Source organism: Passer montanus, unplaced genomic scaffold (genome assembly GCF_014805655.1).
Source record: "Passer montanus isolate IOZ18808 unplaced genomic scaffold, ASM1480565v1 scaffold52, whole genome shotgun sequence".
In the NCBI taxonomy this organism is placed as follows: domain Eukaryota; kingdom Metazoa; phylum Chordata; class Aves; order Passeriformes; family Passeridae; genus Passer; species Passer montanus.
In genome coordinates this window covers 843,976-863,140 of record NW_024370152.1, presented here as the reverse complement: position 1 = coordinate 863,140, position 19,165 = coordinate 843,976, and the positions used below count along the sequence as shown (strand labels likewise).

The 19,165-nt window shown below is 40.6% G+C and overlaps 1 long non-coding RNA gene across 1 annotated transcript; it reads left to right on the top strand.

The window, feature by feature from the left end:
- Positions 1-275: 275 nt before the first annotated feature.
- Positions 276-16,903, top strand: LOC120509499. The gene is made up of 3 exons (XR_005629283.1): positions 276-382; positions 13,296-13,403; positions 16,425-16,903. It is a non-coding gene; the product is annotated as an uncharacterized LOC120509499 (long non-coding RNA).
- Positions 16,904-19,165: the final 2,262 nt, after the last annotated feature.

Sequence of the window (19,165 nt, the reverse complement as noted above, 5' to 3'; positions counted from 1 at the left end):
CTGCATCCATCTCTAAGTATGCGGACCTTCAAATGCCATTTCCAGCTTTTGGAAACTTTTAATATTTTAATTTTACCTCTGTTCTTTACTACAACCAAAATTAGTTTCAAAATCCAAGCATTTCTGGGTTGACTGTTCTTTAAATATTTCTGCCTTTCTTCTTAGGTGGGGTTTCCACTGAATTACTATAGCCTAGGCACTACAGAATTTTGTGTCTTTGAACTCCTTTTTCTCCTTCCTTCCCTCATTCTCTCCCCAGTGAACAGGCTCTTTAAAGCCCTGCAGAAGATATAGTCACATCTACAGAACTCTACACAGGATGGCTCTGCTGTGCTGCAACATTATTCTGATGAAGATCATGGACCAGGGACAAGAGTATAAGGTGCTGTAAGTTCTGTATATGTGACATGCTAACATATCTGTGCAGGCTGATAGCCAGTCGTGACCTGCCATGAAAACAGACACATGAAATATGGCAAAAATAAGAAATGGCAAAAATAAGAAGTAGCAAAAAGGAGAGCACTTGTTTAAAGAAGCTGCTAATAAATGATGGGTGTTTGGAAGGCAACGACACTGTATAGATCAAGTAAAGGTAAAGAAAATCTGCAGATTCCCAAGGGAGTACTTCTGCTCCCAGCCCAGCCCTCTCCAGCAGCCCTGCTGGGTACAGCAGAATTGAGCTCCCCATCATCACAGCTGCTGTCCTCAGTGTGGGTCCTGACAGCCTACTCCCCACACCCTATCCCATCTGTGGGCAAGAAGAACCACAGGAGGATCAAGATAGCATGCCATTGCCCTCCATTCTCAACCAGATCCAGGGAGACTCATTTGTCCTGAAAACCAGCTACTGGGAGACCACTGTACCTAAAGGGTTGAGTACCAGTGACTCGAGTGGGACTACAGGTCACAACACGTGTACCTACTGCCAGCTGCTGGCAGTGAGCATTTGTACCTTCCCCAGGAGCATGAATGAGTGTGCACGTGTGTGGGGGTGTGTCTGTGTGGTGTCATTAATCGACAATCTTCAATCCGAAACAGCTGGAAAGTAGAGGGGCCTCAGGTCCGGGCCTCTGTGTGGGAAGACCTATGATTTTGGGGTGCCTGTGGGAGAAGCCCACAAGGAGGAGGGGGCTAGTCTGTCTGTGCTTCTGCCTGTGTGAGTCCCGTGTGCGGGTGCTGTAGGGCACCTTGTCAGTACGAGTGTGCGTGACTGCCATCCTCTGTGTCTGTGGGTGTGACTCTGGGGTACATGCTCCCATGTGATACTGGCGGAACCTGAAAATGAGAAAGAAATAACCATGTTCCCCAGCCTAGGTAACGGGCCCAGGGCACTGGGCTGGGCTCCAGTAGTTGCTCCTGATGGAGTCAGTTTTCTTTTGGCTGCACAATGTCTCTAAATAAAGCAGTATTTCTGTAGTTACCTGAGAACTACTCAAGTAAGATAACTCCGTGCTTCTGGCTGAGAAGTAACAGCATGTCAGCTACTGTACCTTCACTCCTGCTCTCTTGTGCAATTGGCTCTCCATCAGATAGGCCCTGAGATGTTCAGAAGATCCCAAACTGTAAAGAGAGAGTCTCAGAGAAGGTTGCATCTGAAAATGAAACATTTTTAAGTGAAATTGTTTTGTTAGCCAGTGCAGGTTTTTTCAGGACCTCTTCCTGATATGCAAAGATTTTAGTGAAGTTAGCCCATGTTTTTATGATCAGAACCTCATCTCTGTTCATGAATGGGATTAACTGCAGTCAGTCTAAAGCGTGATGGACTGAAAACAGAGTACTTGGGAGATGCAGAGGGCTTAAATTTGCCTGTTTTACTGGTCCTTCACGGTGAGAAGATGACTGCTTCCCACTGGCTGATGCGAGAGAATGAGCATGGCCACTTGAGGGGTGGAAGATGCACTGCCACTCCTGCCTAATGCTATGTCTTCCCTTTTTTTGTATGGCAAGGTGATACCACGTGGACACTAACGAAATTAGTCTGTTTATGTGTCCATTCATGTTCATCCAGACATTGCACAAACATCAGAAATCTGGAAAGCAGTGTTTTCAGGTCATTGAAAGCCAGGAAGAGATCAACAGAGTCTGACAACATGCAGAAATTTTCTGGTGGTGTCATCTTTCTGAAATATCTGCTCTGAAGTGCTTCTCCTCCAGTTTTATTCTTGATTAGCCCCTTTCTCTGTGTCAGCTTTATTCTATTTATATTGGTTAGAGTACAACTCAGAGCTTAAATAATTTCTCAGATTAATAGAACAAGACTATTTCTATCCTTCAAAACAGGAATAAAAGTAAGGAAATGTCAGCACTTTTAATACAAGGTAGTGGATTTCATGGGGGCTTCTGCTTAATTAAAGAATTTTTAAAGTTTTGACATCCTTCTGGTACTGTCTTTGGTCCCTAGGCGGTAGAAGGGGAAATAAAAACATAATAGTTTTTTATGCCTTCCTGTGCTAAATGTCAGTGTGAATGGCCTTAAATGCACTCTCATTTCTTGGTGGGCATTTTATTTCCAGGCCATTTATGAAAGTTACTTAGATTTGTCTGCTGTCACACAGAGTGGAGGACAGGAGCAGACTGTTACTTCTGCAGTATCATAAAGAAGTGGAGCACTCATTCATATTCATAAGTAACGGCACAAACAGCTGCACATGCTCTGTCTGGTTCCTCTCAATTTGTGTTAGATTCCTTGTTTACATACAACCAGTGATCACTTAGCTACTGTTAAGGAACAAGAAATGTTTCAAGGTGACACTGTGGAGATTCCCATGCAGGCTCCCTGCCAGACATTGCACTCCTTTCCAACACAAGCTCTTCTTTCTTTCTTTACAACAAACCAGTGCTGAGGCCAAGCACATCCAGAAACTATGCTCTGAAGTTTTTACTGTTCAAGTCTGAAGGTTACTAATTGAACAATTGTCATGGTTTGACCCTGGCACAATGCCAGGGCCCCCATGAAAGGTATATTTCCAAAATGGTTACTGTGAGATGTGACCCGGAAACAGAACAAAGCAGGCTCCAACTTGGGAATGGAGGGAAAAACACCACACTTTAATAATCTACAACATAAGAGACAAAAGGGAAAGGAAAACAAACACACACAACAATCCACAATGGAATACGTCCAAAACACTCCTCCTCCCTCCACCCCTCTAACACCTCATCCCCTCTAATACTGAATTCTCAATCCAATACCATCCTTCACACAATGTCCCCCCAGTTCATCAGTCTCCCTCTTGCACCATGGGCCTCCCCAGGAAAACACAGTTGGAATTTCCTGTGCTTCCATGTTACACCTGGCAGCTGCCCAAAGAGCATCTGCTGTGGTGACTATCTTCCTTCCATGTCCAGTGCTCTCACCACTGTCCATGGACCAAACTGTTTCTCAGGTCCTTTTAAGAATGCCTCACCCAGTTCCAAGAAGTGGGAGCCTCTCACCATTTGGGACACCTGTCCCCCCCATATTTCACCCCGTGGGGCCAAGGGGCCTCATGAACAGAGATCCTTCTCCGCTGAAGGAAGAGGGCTCCACCACACCCTCCCCATCAGTCTCTGTTCCCTCTGCTTCTCACAGCAGCTTTGTCACTTCTGGCTTCTGGCCAGCTGCCTCCCCCAAGGTGCAGTCTCTGCATTACAGGAAGATTTGGTTCCATCCCGTGGCCATGTAAGAGAGAAGTCCAGCCAAAAGGCCACTCCAATCATCTCCTCCATCTAGGGCACTTCTCATCTGCTGGTATTTCTTCACTCACTCACTCAAGCCTTCTTCTCATCTGCCCATCCTCCGTCCCCTCTAAACTCTCAGCTGAGGAGGATCAGTGTTTTTTACAGTTTCCATTGTCTCAGCACCAACGGGGTTAAAACCTCAGCCGCAGTCTGCCAGCGGCTGGGCACCTTGCCCCCCCTTCCCCCCGCCCCTTCTTCTTCTGGCCATGGTGCCGGCACAAGATATCAAAGTTGAAGCCAGCACAGTCTCTATCACTCTCTCCCAGGGGGGGCTGCTCAGACATCCCAGGTCTCTTCCACCCCTGCTCCTTGCAGGGCTCCAGCCTCCCTTCCCACAGGCCTCATGGCCCGCCCCACCCAGACGCAGCTGGGCAGGGGAGAAGGTCAGATTGGACTCACCGCTGGACTCAAAAGAGGAAATCCCTGTGGGAATCCTCTGCTTTTAACCCCTGTGTGTTCTCAGAGGCGTATCCAGGTCCCCAGTGGCCACAACAGGTGCCAATTTCAAATCTGGCCAGTGATTGGTTTGACCACAACTTTTCCAGAAACTCACTTCCTGGTCAAACCACGACAACAATAAATCATGAAGAAATAAAGACAGAATTTCAAAAGCTGTATTTTTCTAGTACGTCTTAAAAACAACCCAAATTTTTCCCAGATTCTAATCACTGAGGGAGAAATGTCCCTCTTATGCTTTGCCACTGTGCAGGAGGGAAGTGCAGAGCGGTCTGCTTCCATGGCAAACAGGATTCTGGGCATGACACTGGGCCCAGGGCATCTCTGGTAGCTGCAACCTGGCACTCCTGTCTATGAAAGGGGCTGCCAGCTCTATACTCACATTTCATGTCTATTTCCTCAGGTTCTTCTGCCAGTAGTGACTGCTTGTGGCTGTTTTCCTGTTTTCTGCTGAACTGCTTGTCTTTATCCACTCATCTACCAACGTGCTGCCATTACTTCCCCTCCCATTTCTAGTGTATATGTGGTGCTGCAAGAAAATGGGAGGATCCATATGTCAGTAATTCTTCAGTAAAAGGAGTGTCAAAGCACTGCTCTTCCTGATGCTACAGTTCAGAGATAGTGAGATAGCCATGGACTGGCTCCTATAATCCCAGCTGCTAGTATCTGTAACACTTCAGTCTGTCGTTAGAGTCCTTTCCCTGGGAGAGCACTCCTGACCTCTGTCTGAGATGGGTCTGGTGAAAAAATAGGGCAAAAAAGAACTGTGAAAATTATATTGCCCATTTCCCACCTTAGGCAACATGGATCTGCAGTCTACTTCATCTGCTTGCGAGCTTAAGATTGAAAAGTCTGGTCTAAATGGTTCCTATCTGGCAGACAAACCGTATATATTTGAGTTGTTCCTGCAGCTTTACTCTTGTGTTAGCTTTTGTTTTACCTTTCACATCTCTTTTGTTTGCATTTCTTTAATATCTATGAAAAATTGCATTCCCTTCTCCCGTTTTCCTTCTGTGAAGCCCTCAGCAATATTTGGTAGTTTTCCATATTTCAGTCTCAGATCTCAAGGTTATGCTATTTCACTCTTTGAAGGGTTGCACGCCTCATATTTACTGGCTGAACAGCTGTGGATGCTGCTGTTGTTTTTCAATTCATGCAGAAGCATTCCCTCTGCTTTTCATGGCAGTTGTGCCAAAAAATTGTGGAATTTTAAAAGTATCTTCTACTTCTTTGATCACATGATTAAATCAAGCAGACAGAATGCAATCTTTTGTTGGGATGTACACACTATATGGTGCTCTATCCACCCAGTCATGGAAAATGGTTCTCTAAAATGAATTCTGAACACTTTAAACCTGATGAAATTTGTAAAATCTTTTTTCTTCTCTACCTTTCCCTTGTAAATTCTTTCCTAGTACCAAGTAAACAGTTCATGCTAGACTAGGGTTTTAAGTAACTTCTTGCCTAGCAAGGAAGATCAGTAATCTCCACTAAAAAACTTAATAAGGAATCTGAAAGATACAAGAGCACATTCTTCCATTCGCCATCTGTCCTTTTCTTTGTTTCTCTGTAAATAGGTGACTAAAAGTGACTTTTTTTTTCAATTTTAGTGTCTTATTTGCTTTTTAAACATGTTGAGAAAAGGGTTGGTTTTTTTCTTTTCACTGTTCCATCGTTTACATCTGGACTCTCAGGTCTCTGGATACATGGAAATGAGTTACATCAGTGTGACTATACAGTATGGATGGATAGTCCATGCATGGAGAGTGTAGTGTTTAACACAAAATTTGTTTACTTGAGCATACCTGATGTTACCCTGGAGTTTTCATTTACACCAAAATGTAGGGTACAGTTAGCAATAATACACTTCTTCAGTGCACAGCTCTATGAAAAATACCAAGGTGGTTCAGTCAGTATTCTCTGTAATATGCTCCCCACCCTGATGCTGCCTGTTCCCGGTCTCACCAAGATGAGATACATGGGTTGAAGCCAGCTCTGGTGCACTGCTGTCCATGTTTTGCACCTAAACTAACTGGACTGGGACAACTTGTTCAGTGTTGCACTGTCATAATATTTTAAAGGTTTTCAAGTGGAGTCAAAATCATGTTGTCATGTTGGCAGTTTTCTATAATGTATCTAAATCCATGGCTTGGTAGCAGGCCATAATTTTATCAGCAATTTGCAAAAAATGGGAAAAAAAAGTTTAAAAATTAGTATTTTCAGCTGTATTTAATTTCTTCCCCTTATTAGAGAAACTATTTTTTAGAGAACCCAAACAAATGTTCAGCCATTTTTTATAATTTTGAATAAATGACCAAAGACAGTACAGTGAATTTCATTATTAAATTTGAGCTGGCTTGTCTGAAAAGGCTTAAGATGCACACCTAAATCAATCCAGGCTGAAAACAGCAGAAGTAATTAAATTAGTTCCTTTCACTGGCTATTCAGCCTCCTGTTCAATGATAAAATTTTTGAAACTAATTAATATGGCATAACCATTGATTATAAAAATACTATCTTTCTGAAATATGAGCTATAAATATATTTTAGTGAAAATTGATATGTCAGTTCCCAGGTCTTAAATGAAATATGATTCCTTATTGTGCAAATAGCCTGGAGCCAGAGAATGTTGTGAATTAAGAAAGCTCTGTGGTAATCTATGACAAAAGGGAATAAATCACAATTAATAATCTCTAGATTCCATAGAGCTTTTTTTTTTTAAAACATCATTAGAAAATGAAGCAAGATGGGAGACTCAAAAGAAAACCCAAAGGACTTGTAAGAGGAAAAGAAAGTGAATTGAAAATTAATATTGTCAATTAAAAAAAAAAAAAAACTAGGATAGATAATTATGAGCATGCATCTACCACTGAAGGAAAAGTCTAATCTTTCAGACTCACAATTTAAAAGGTCATAAGAGATCTGTAGTCCTACAGTTATGTTATTATTTTCTCTTAAATTGAAAAGAGGTATGGAATTTGTTAAGGAATACATGTAGTACCCGGTTCCGTTTGTTGAAATAGAATAAGATCTGCTAGGTAGGAACATACATGATATCTGAGAACAAATTCTGTTTCTCTTGAGGAAGACCATGGTAAAGCCTTTCTGTTCTAAATAGGAAGATATTGCACTCTGGCAGAAACAAGTTCAAACTTCCATTGTAAGCTTTTGGATAGTCTGCAATCATGAATTAAGAGGATGACTTAATCAGCTTATGGTTGACACTTCTTATACCTTGGAAATTAATGAGTGACTTACCTCAAAGTCTATGGAAGGAAAAACATACATTTTCAGTGACTTCATTGAGGTGTGAGTGTTTCAGAGATGAATCATGGCTTGTAACATATGATATTTTGTGTTATTGTTAGCCTTTCTAAAACACTTCTGTTTAGAAACAAGAAAGACAAGAGGGGACAATTGTGCCATGACAGGTGTATGTGCACCAGGTCTGACTAATGCAAATAGCTTAAGGGTCCTCAAGGGCCTTAAAAGCACTGCCAGATTCATCAACAGGTCTTTTCAATTACATATCACACTGTGACTTGACCGTAATGCCATTAGCTATACAATTTTAATCCAATTTGCTGTCACTGAAGACTTCAGGCGTTGTCCTTCAGGTCTACTTTCTCAAAGCTCTGACAGCCTGGGTGAAGCCAGCTCTCCCAACCTATTTTTAACACAGTTGCTTCTCTTGCTGAGCTTATAAATCTTTTAATAGAGTTCAATTCTTTCAGGCTTTACATGTTAATGCAAAATGAGACTTATGCAATCTAAAATCTTAGTTGTCAAGTGGCTGAACTTCAGGTAGTGACAAGCAGTGGCCTGGTTCCTGTGTGATAGCTGTCATAGCTACATTAAACTAGTAGTACCTGCAATTAAGTTGTGAAATCCATCTCCCCGTTTTAACACTTCAATAGGCACACTCTGTCAGTATTGGATGTAGCAGGAGAAAATGAAAGGCAGATAATGATCCATGTATTATAGAAGTATTTTGGAGATTTTCTGAGGAAATATTGCAGATGGTTGATTCTGCTGTTAATCCCATGTTTTGGTTATGTCATATCTCTATGCATCATAGAGTAAGAAGTCCAGCTTGTCTGTAGTCCATATATTGAATATTTACACATTCTTCAATGCCTATCAAAGCATATCCCTATTTATTAATGTCCAAAGGTTAAAGTTAGCCTCCATTTCATCAACAGCACCAGCCTCCATAAATAGATTTTCAGTCTAGCCACCAGCTTTATCCTGCTGCTTTTTTACTGGGGTGGAAAAAAGATACCCTGGTGGTGTCTAAAGCTCTTTCTCAATTTTCCTATGACCAGCTGTACTTGAACATTCACCTTTGTTTGATTGCACTCAAATCTTGATATCTGGAATAAGCTGCAGCTCTTTTGTAAGGTATTTGTCATGGAAATTTGTCATTTTTTTCTCTGCAGTGTTTGACTGCTGCTATTCATATCTGGTTTGAATCAACTCATTAAAAGGTTTGGGGGATAGGATCAATCTCTTTCATTTTGTGGGATCATAGTTCATAAATTAAATTTTCTGCAAGCCAAAGCAGTAGGAATTTCATCAGCAATGACCGAGAAAATGAAAAGATGCAGTTGTTTGGTTTCAGCTTTAAAACTGCAACCAACTGAATTCTGATGAGGAAAATACATCTCTTTTTCTAGTTTCATTTTGGTTTTCAGTCTACTGTTTGTAGTAGCTAAGCATTCTCAGCAGTGCTGGGGCCTCAGAGTATGAGAGATGCCCTGTCTGTTAGAGTGAAAGTTAGACACAGCCAAACAAGTACCATTGCTTAGTGATGGTGCTGCTCTTGTGTCTGACACAAATGGTCTAAAGTCTCCTCTAGCTTGTTCTGGTTGGTGTAGTACACTACAGACTTTATTTAACTAACTGTCATTTATTCATTTATAAGAAAACACTCATAGCTACCAAATTAAGTGTTCAGAAGGTTTTGATCTTTTTTAACTTGGTGTTTCCTGTTGGTTCTCAGGGGTTTTTTTTTTGTTTGGTTGGGGTTTTTTTTGTTTTTGGTTTGTTTTTTTTTTTTTACTGAGAAGGAAGATGACAGATCAATTATGATTTAGGCTTTTCAGAAATTTTCAGAAATTGTTATTTTATTCTTGGCTCTCTCTGGACTTCTGTCATTGATGGCACTTAGACTGGAGTCTGTGTGCAGGCACTCCTAGTGTTTTGATCTCTAATCCCTGCTCTCTTTTGGAGCAGAAAAAAAAATGCTTTAAATTCGTATATGAGTTATGTTCTGTTCCACCACCATGAGTAAAGCAGAAAAATGACCCTAAAAACATTGCTTAATCTGTTGGGAAGATAAACTTGCATAATGGCAGGAAGCTGTTCAGCAAAGAGATGAAATTGGAGAGAAATTTTTTAATTTGGTTTTCCCATCATCTTAATATAATAAGCAAAGCAATTTTGTACAGCAGGTCAAACAGTCTGCAAATGCAATTTATCAGTACCAGAGGGATATGACAAGAAATTGTAGCATAGGGGCCCTTTTGCATTTAAGGAAAAGCAATGCCGCAAAACCCCTCTTCCTTTTGCTCTTTGGTCTTGCCTGAGCACTCAATTTAGAATTGAAGGTGGAACTAAATTCTCATTTTGTATGCTTGTTGGGAAAATCATGTTATTCTCATTATTCTTAATCTGTGTCTTTAAGAAGGGTGGATGAACTCTTTATGTCAATCTAACATGTTTAGCTACTCAGTGTTGCTAGCAGCATTATTCCAGGAATCCTCCATGCTAAGAAACTGTTAAAGTCCTACGACTTAAGTATTGGATTAAAAAGGCATTAAGAAAGTCACTTTTAATATCCTAATTCATGTAAGCTTGTTCCAGAATTATCTGGTTGCCTCTAACTATAGTTTCTGCACAATATGAGATAATTGACCACAGCAACAACAAAATCATCTTAAATACCATCTAGTAGTCTATAACCATGTTACTTGTGGAATTACAACCCCCAAACATTTATTTCCAAGCATTTTGTGCCCTGGTGCTCTGCTGCTAACAATAATGCTAAACATCACTTGTCATGATTCACTTCAGTGGTCTGTGTCAGCAACCAGTCAAATCCTGGGTCTGTTTTGGTGAAACATGCCATTCAGACCTTCTCTGGGGTAAAGAACGTGGATTTTGCAGGCAGATGGTCTCCAAATGACCTCTCTTTAGCCTCTGGAAACCTTCTCAGCAGATTTATTACTGTGGCACACAAAAGGGATTTAGAGTTGAACAGAGTCAAGTGATGCAGGAGATGAAGATCTAACAAGATGAAGATCTAAGGAGATGAAGAACCCAGGGTTTTTTCACAGATGTGTAACTGTGTGGGCAGGGCTCAGCTTTGCTGACTCTTAGCTTCTGGGGAGAAGGAACAGGTGAAGGAAGTGATGCATACTGAGGGCTTTATGCTTTCTTCCCTCAGACCATGCCTGTCAGGAGGGACATGTGGCCAGGTCCATGCCATCCCCCATTCTGGTGATACCCTGAAGGCACAGCACCCCACCTGTCCTCATGCATGGTCCCAGCTCTGCAATGAATAGGGGCCAACTTAGTGTCCGTGCCTTGGGACCGACTTCTAGGTATGGGTTTTTTCCCCTTCAAATTCTGTCCAAACTGTTAACACTACCTATGCAATAATTTGGTATAAAACATTTTACTTCTAAGTTGAGGGCATGGAAAGAAGCAGTGAAGTTGATAATTTTGATCTTGAAGGCAAGATATAAAAATTACCAATGGAACACTTTCCAGTATAACACACTTCTTTTTTTCTGGGATTATCTCTGTGCCAAATTGAACAGAAAGATACACTGTGGGGAAGGAATTACCTTCCCACTGCTTTTCAGCTAGACCAAGTGAAAAGCAGGCTGTTTCAAGAACTTCAATTTTGCCAACAATAATTTTGCTATCTCCAAAGAGCTCCACACAGGTGTCTGCCAGATGTTTATATCTATCCTAGGAAACTATTTGTTGGAGTGTTTTTATGTAGAACTTATAACACATTGAAGAGTGCAAGTGCATGCTTGCTGCAAAGTGAAAACCACTGGTTCAGCAAGCACTCTTTCCCAAGCACTGTGAGCATGCAGAATTTCAAAGTGCGTGGGAATGGCTACAGTCTCAATACCTTGGCAGTGCTAATCTGGTCGTGATGAGTCATTGCTTGCTGGTAATGGAATTCTTTAAAGAAAAGAGTGAGTCATCTTGTGCAATACCAAGCAGGAATTGAATTGCCTCTGGGCATAGAATTACAGGAAAGAAAAGCCAGGGAAATCCTTTTAGTGCTGCAGTAAAAGCACACAAATTACAGGTGCTGATGCTAAATTGATCAGTCAAAGAGAACAGGACAGACATGTGACTCTTAGTGTTAGCCAGCAGAAGAATTTTAGCTAGAATGTCCTAGATGACCTCTCAGTAGAAAATTATGTATGCTTTGTTGCTATCCTGTTTTCTGACATGGGAATCTTGTCCAAGTCTGCCAGAATGATCTGAAAGCAGTCTTTATGATAGAAAAAAATCCTATCTCAAAGCATTTTTAAACTGGTCCTAAATTCAGTATTTAATGAAGATGCACAGAGTGGAGAATTTTGTGGCAGGGAATAACACCCAGGGTCTGGAACACTGGGAAGACCATCTGAGCAGCCTAAAAGATACCTTTCTGTCTTCTTGATTTGGAGTTGCTATGAGAACTTCACCATCTCCTCATGTAAATTAAGACCTGCGTAGTGCCTTAATGACTTCAGGGCTGTCTGAAATTTGTATAATGCTGCAAATTGAAAGTTATGTCTTATATCCTCAATGGCTTGTCTCATGACAGTAAGATGTGGTAATTTCATAGAATCACAAAAGGGTTGAGGTTAGAAAGCCATCTAGAGATTTTGAATCTGGGCTTACTACTAAAATAAGGACCAACTAGAGCAGGTTGCTGAGAGACGTGTCCAGCTCAGTCATGAGCACCTTCAAGATGAAGATTTCACAACTGCTCTGTCCAGCCTTTTCCAGAGTTTGATCACATTCCAAGTAACTAAGTTTTTCTTTAGGTTTTTTTTTGTGACATTTGTTCTCAGACTTGCTGTATATAATTCATCTGTAGCTAGACTAGAGTCTCAAAACTGTTGCAGATGCATTAGTCATCAGCAATAAAGGTTTCTCTGTGCCTGGCTCAACCATTCCACCATTTACACCTAAATATAGGGTGAATACCTGCTTGGGGTATAATTCATCAGAGGGGCTTTGCAGGTTGCTGCTGTGAGAGCTGTGTACACTGTGCCACTATCTATCAGGCAGCCTGACCTGTGCCACGATGCATTTCTGTAACCGCAGCAGTGACACTGCTGCTGCTAAAAGTAACCAACTGATAATATGGAATGAGCTGATTTGCCTGTGGGAGGATTCATGTAAATTCCTGCAGTCTGCTCAGCACAGTGTCTCAAGCGTACCTGGTTTCTCAGTTCATCTCTGACTCTTGCAGTATGGGAGTACCCATCAAATAAAACTCATCCTGATTTTCCCAGGCATGGCCTTTCTCTAGAGTAAACTAAGGGCTAAGGGCAGGTATGCCTTTTTTTTTTTTTTTTTCAATCTCTGTCACAGTGATAAAGTGTGCAACAACATAGTTACATAGATACTTTCACATTTGGCCACTTTTTGAGGCCTGTACTGCATTCCAACCAATAATGTCCCCATTTGTTCTCAACTTCTGGCTTTGGCAGCCTGTTGGTTCAGATTGGTAACACATCCCAGATCTGCCTAGGAGGACCCCAAATCCTCATAAAAGCAGAGGACTCTTACTTACCTCTGATATCAGATGTTGGAAAGACAGATGCCCAAACATGGGTGATACCAGCACCATCTTTTAATGCATTATTCTTTCTTTTGATAACAGTGGCAAAACATCAAAATTTTATAAGGAGACATAGTACACAGGCAATTTGGAAAAAAGTAAATTTTTGTTTTGTTTTTGTTTTTTCCCCCAAATTTTTGGTAGCTGTACTAACCAACACATTTGATGCCCTGTTTATGCCACCAAACTGAAATGGCAAATGTTGCCTGGCAATTTGTACCATTGTGCTCACAGCATTTTTCATTCTGTCTTCCAGGTTTTTCATTTCTGTGATGTCATCAGAACTTAGTGGTGCTGAGATGTACAAACAAACTGAACCTTCCCTGATCCTCTCCAAGTCTGAGATAAGGAAAATGGATGTCAAGTGAGTAATAAACTTGGGGCTTATTAGACAATCCTTGACCAGCTGGCTGGCTGCTTTCTGAACTGAGAGAAACACAGGTTTCAAAATAGGGCATGATAACATCTAAGCGATGTATGTGAAATTGAGTGGAGTATTTACCTAGTAGGTAAATTTGTAGGTTAGACATTTTGAGATACATTTACACTGACTTCTGTAATTTATATAATCTTTCTGATATTGTATCTTAGTCCCTTTGGATTGTGAGGACTCTTTTAGATCTGTAGGATAACACCAGTTCAACAGACTTATGAAACTACTTGTTTGACTGTGGTTTTCTGATTATATTAATAATCTGAGTACTCCACCCAAAAATCTAAACTCCTGGTTGGAGTGTGGAAATTCTCCATATGTGGAGAATTCCTGCAACACTTATAAGAAGGTAGAGTATGAAAACTATCTATAAAAAGTGCTAATACTAGCTTTGAGAATACTTGTGCCATTGTGTGAATGAAAGCAAAGAATATTGGCTTGGAGCAGCTTCTGCATTTGCTGCAGCAGAAGGAAAAAACACCTGGACAACCTCAGTACTTTAGGTATGAGTTGAGAAGAAGCCACATGGATGGTGCTAGATGTTTGCTGCCTATGTTGTTGCACAGCAGGTGTGTGAGCATAAAAATATTGTTGTGCACAAAGAGGGTCTTTATTTCCAGCATTAGAAACAGATAAGGCTCCTAATACTTCTCATTTCCTGTCAGCTTTTCAAAACCACTGATGAAGAGTGCTGATGCAGAATGTACAGGCTGTGGGGATCAGAACATGGGACTTCAGGGCCAGCTTTCTGACTGCTAAATGGAATCAGTGACTTTTCTCCCATCAGATTTGAAAGTTTATGCTGAAAGACAAAACCTGTTTCATATTACATATATCATGTGCAAGCTGGTGCAAAGGTGCTACTTCTGAAATTATTCTTTTGTGTCTTCTGCATTGGCTATCTTTTGCCATTATTTGGGAAAGGGCAGATGACAGAGAGAAGAGGAGCACAGGCAATCTCTCTCTGTACCATTTCATCAGTCACAACATGATGATCAGTCTGAACAACTGGGAACATGGTTGCCACTGTCAAATACTGAGTATGTGGCATTTTGTTTTCATTTGCTCTGCCTACTGGATAGTTTTGTTTCTACATGCATGCTATCTTCTTTTGCTTCACTTTCCAAGTAGGAATTGGAGCTGAATGTTTGTCTTCTGCTTCTGGAAGTTTACAAAGCATTAGCCTTTTTTTTTTTTTCTATTTTAACAGTTATTTGCCTCATTTTCTTCTTGTCTTTCAATGTTCCTGTGCTTGCCTTGATTCCCACTGGGATTTCAGAGGCATGGAGCAGCAGCAGCAGCACTGATCTGCTGATTAACAGGTTCATGAGAACTCTTGTTCTCAAATTCTTGTTGGTCTTGTTTGGCTTTGCTTTGTAAGTAGAGGAGTATATGCTGGGTCATAAGTACATCTGAAATTTCTATCCTCTGCTATGCTTCTGCAAAGAGCTGCATGTCCCAGCAGATGGAGTAAGATAAACAGCAAATTTACAGCCATTGATATGTGCTGGTTTCCATCACAATTTGAATGCAATCTGGATGTCAGTTTTATATATATATATATACACAGTGGATGTCAGCAGTATATATACTACTAACAGTATATATACACAGAGGCTGTAGTCACAGCCTCTATGTATACTTCCTTGATTGGAAGGGCCAGATACTTGCCCTTGCTTTGCAGTTCTTTGAGTTAGTGTTAAATGGGATGGCAGATGTCTCAGAAGTAAATTACCAGTAAGATTCAACTGGAAATCGTATACTTCCCCAAGCACTCTATTGTCTACAAAGAGAGATAAATCAGGGAAGGATGTCAGTGGTTCTTAGGGAATTAGTTATTCAATCTTTTATTAAAGGAAAAAAAGTATTTTCCCCATAACTCAACACCTTTTTGTCTAAAACAGAAAAAATTTCACAAGGAGAAACTCTGTATTATTCAAAAGCCCATAATTCTGCAGATCATTTTGCAAATATAAACATCAAACCTTGGATGGCCTACACAATCAAAAATACATGTCTTTTCAGTTGCCAGCAGCAGGAGTATGCCAAGAACTGAGTCAGAAATCATCCCCAGGAAGTTTGTTTTTGAAAATAGGCAGGTTGTATTAGGATGCATGGTGAGCCTGTGCGAGTAAGAGGCTATCCACACGCCATGAGTTTGAATGTCGTTGTTGCACTTGCTTGGGCTTGTAGATTGTGATAGGGCCCTTGAAAATGCCAGAGAAATAATAATAAATAAGGACATCTAGGGATCTAATCCATGATTATTTTCTTTCTATTTTCTTTTGGGGTTTTTTTGGGGGTTTTTTTTGGGTTTTGTTTTGGTTTTTTTTTTCATTTTTATATACAGTTCCTGCTTCTATGAGTAAACAAGGAAAATTGGTAGCTTCCCTGCTTGAAAATTCCCATATCTTTTGTTATATTGATATTCATGTTCCTGGTGCTGTGTTTTGTTGCCTCTGTATAAGATTTTGTTGCTTTCTTTCCCTTGATAAGCTACAGGTTTTTTCCCCCTGTCTTTTTTGCTACAGTTTGGGCTTTGTTCAGTGACTGAGATCATAAATGTATGTGCTTGTATTTTAACTGTTAGAAGCCATCTTGCAAGTATTGTGAGTTAAAAACATCAGGACTTCTGATATGAAGCAGTAATACAATGCTGTTGAATATACTACCCATGCAGAATGCTAGAAGGTGAAACATGTACTAGAACTATGATATTGTATGTCAGCTTCTGATAAAACTGCATAAAAATTATAATTTTCAAGATACATTTATCCTACAGAGCCATTCACAATCCTATCCCTGAAGAACAAACAATAAAACAAAAAAATTCCTCTCCAAAAACCATCTTATATTAAAAAATATACATTACTTAATCTGTATACATGTGTGTGTGTGTGTATGTATGTGGTAAGATTATGTAACTGCTGTTTCTTTCCCTTTCTATTTTAGTTTCTCAGCATGACTGCAGTTGTCTACAGAGATAATTGGAATATTTTTGCTCCTGTTGCCCTAAAGAAGGAGGGCAGGAGTGTTGTTGCTGCTTCACAGATGAAGAGAAAAGAGTTCAAGTGGATTTTCTCAAGGTCACACAATGACATCTGCAGCAGAGCTGTGATTTGAAGCCAAATCTCCTGAACCACAGAATTTAGACTATTAAAAGACCAGAATATATTGGATGTAACAACCATAAAGACACCCAAATCAAATGCATAGTTTTCATGCCCTTCTCCCTCCTCCCCTGCCCAACAAAACAGCAAATTGTGGGCTTGGTTTAAACGTTGCTCCAGCAATATAATAGCTCTTTAATTTGCAAAGCTTGATAGATAGGACTGTTCACCTAGTCCCAAATTTGCTGGCATGGGAATACTGCAGGGGAACTACAATTTTCAAAAGAATATTTATTTTGAAGTAGATACGTGCCTCATAGTTTCTTTCTTTAAATCAACTGGGTAAGAAAAGCTAATATATTCACCTCCTAGTCCTGAATGGAAGGATTCCAGCTGTTTCTCAATTTCTATCTTTAAAATGTACCTTTGGTGAACTATTTTTCGAAAAAGTTTAATTTATCATGCACACAACCTGCCATTATGTGCAGTAGTGGTCTATTTTTCCTATGTGCTCCACTGTCTCTCTGTTCCTGTTTGGCTTTTTTCCTTCAAACAGTCAGCATATTTGGACAGAACAACTTTTCCTGCTATCCTACGCAGCCTTTAGGCTTTAGGAGCCTATTGAAATACAAACCAGAAACAGGCAGTTCCATCCTAAATGCCCCTTGCCTTTCCCCCAGTAAGTGGAGTTGTCTCCACTGGCTTAAATCAGCACATAAGCCTGAGAGGCTGCCAGTGTTCTGCAGAGACTGAGTGGTTCTGCTTACCACTTTTGGGGTAGTTCTCTTCTGATACCTTAAATAACCTGATTTTCTGACAGCTTGGTCTATCTACTTTAGCACTCAGCTCTTGCATTTTAACCTTGTCAGGGTTATCCCCTATCTCTTGTGCGTTGATTAGTTGAGAAACTGGAGCTAGGTTAGTTCTGGTGTGTAGAACTGTAACAGCTTTCCCCCGCACCTGGCAGTTTCTGCTCTCATTGACAAATCTCAGCTCTAGAAACACTCCACATTTTTTCATTTTTATTGCTTTTCTTTTTGTTCTTTTCATTTTTGGCAGCTTGGTCTGCTTCTGAACAGTTTTCATTTAGGGTCACATATCTGCTGACTGCAAAGATTCTGCTGATTTCTGTTGCTTCCCTGACTCATTTTGTCCTTTGCAAAAAGACAGTGCTAGACTCTCTTAGAAAACCTCATCACTTTGCCCATGACTTGGGCAAAGGTATAAGTATGTATAACTTTGAACTCTGGAGGCCATAGTACTAAGTGAAGCTTTCTGGACTCAGTAGTTTCCTGTCTTCACTCCAAGAAAGAAAATCAGAGGGAAATGTTATGTATAGTGGATTAATAGTTCCCTTGGTCCCTAAGCATTTGGTTCTGTGGAGAAGAAAATTGTTCTGAGATGGGAGGATTTGCAGTCCTGAGTTAATGTGAAATAAGGCAGTCTACCAGTACAGTGCCGGGACATTAGTGATTTATTTCACCTGAACAGGTCTGTTTTGAGAAAATCACTGTGTTGCACTATTATACTTTAATTGATATGGCATTGAAATGCACTACGAGGTGTATGTCCATCAGCACTTTACTCATATCCTCCACTGGTTTTGAAGAATGCATTGAAGTGACTAGGGACATGGCTTGCTCAGGTTTGGGTGGGCATAATAGGCAGCAAGGTATGTTGTTTTTCAAGAAAAGAAGGATATTGTCAGATTTTGCGGTTATAGAGAAAAGAGGAAACCGAATAATACTCAGACCCAACAGATTAGTTCTGTTTAGTTTAGGTGATCCCATTCATCTCCAGACTGTTCTGATCTAGGAAAAGAATGTAATTTGAATGCTGTCTCTCAGCAGCAGGTCAGACAGGGAGATCTGGACTGGCAAACTCTTCTCACTACAATGTTCCTTTGCCCTGCTACAAGTGTTCAAAGTAGAGGTTTAAAAAAGAGTGTCTGAAAATAAGCAGTTTGGCAGAACCATGCCAGGTTTTAGTGTTTTCTGCAAAAGCACATTGTAAGTCCCCTTAACCATCAACAACAACTTGTGCTGAGTTGTCTTGATTTCATCTGCTGTTTGGAATATTTCCGTAAGATTGTTAGCTTTATCTTCTCTGCTCAGGACTCTCCTTAGATAATTGTGAGTGACTTTAATGCCTTTCCCCCACCCAAGCTTTGGACAGAACAGTATATGAGATTTAGCTCAGCCTTTCCACTGAGCAGGTACATAAGAGACCTCCCTACCCAGTAAAAGCTGCTGAGTTTTCAGTCATGTGGTTTGTGGGAGCAGTAGGGGAGGCAGTGTGTTCTTTAAATGTACTTCTGACAGGAGAGAAAATGGCCTCCAGTGGCAGCCTGGGAGGTTTAGGTTAGATACAAGAAAAAATTTCTTCTGTGAAGAGTGATCAGGCATTGGAACATGCTCCTCAGGAAAGTAGTAGAATCACCATGCCTGGAGCTATATAAAAAAACATGCAGATATGGTTCCTAGGGACATGGTTTAGTGGTGGACATGCCAATCCCAGGTTAATTGTTGGAACTGGTAGTATTTTCCAGTCTTAATGATACTACAATTTTGTGGTGCTATGATT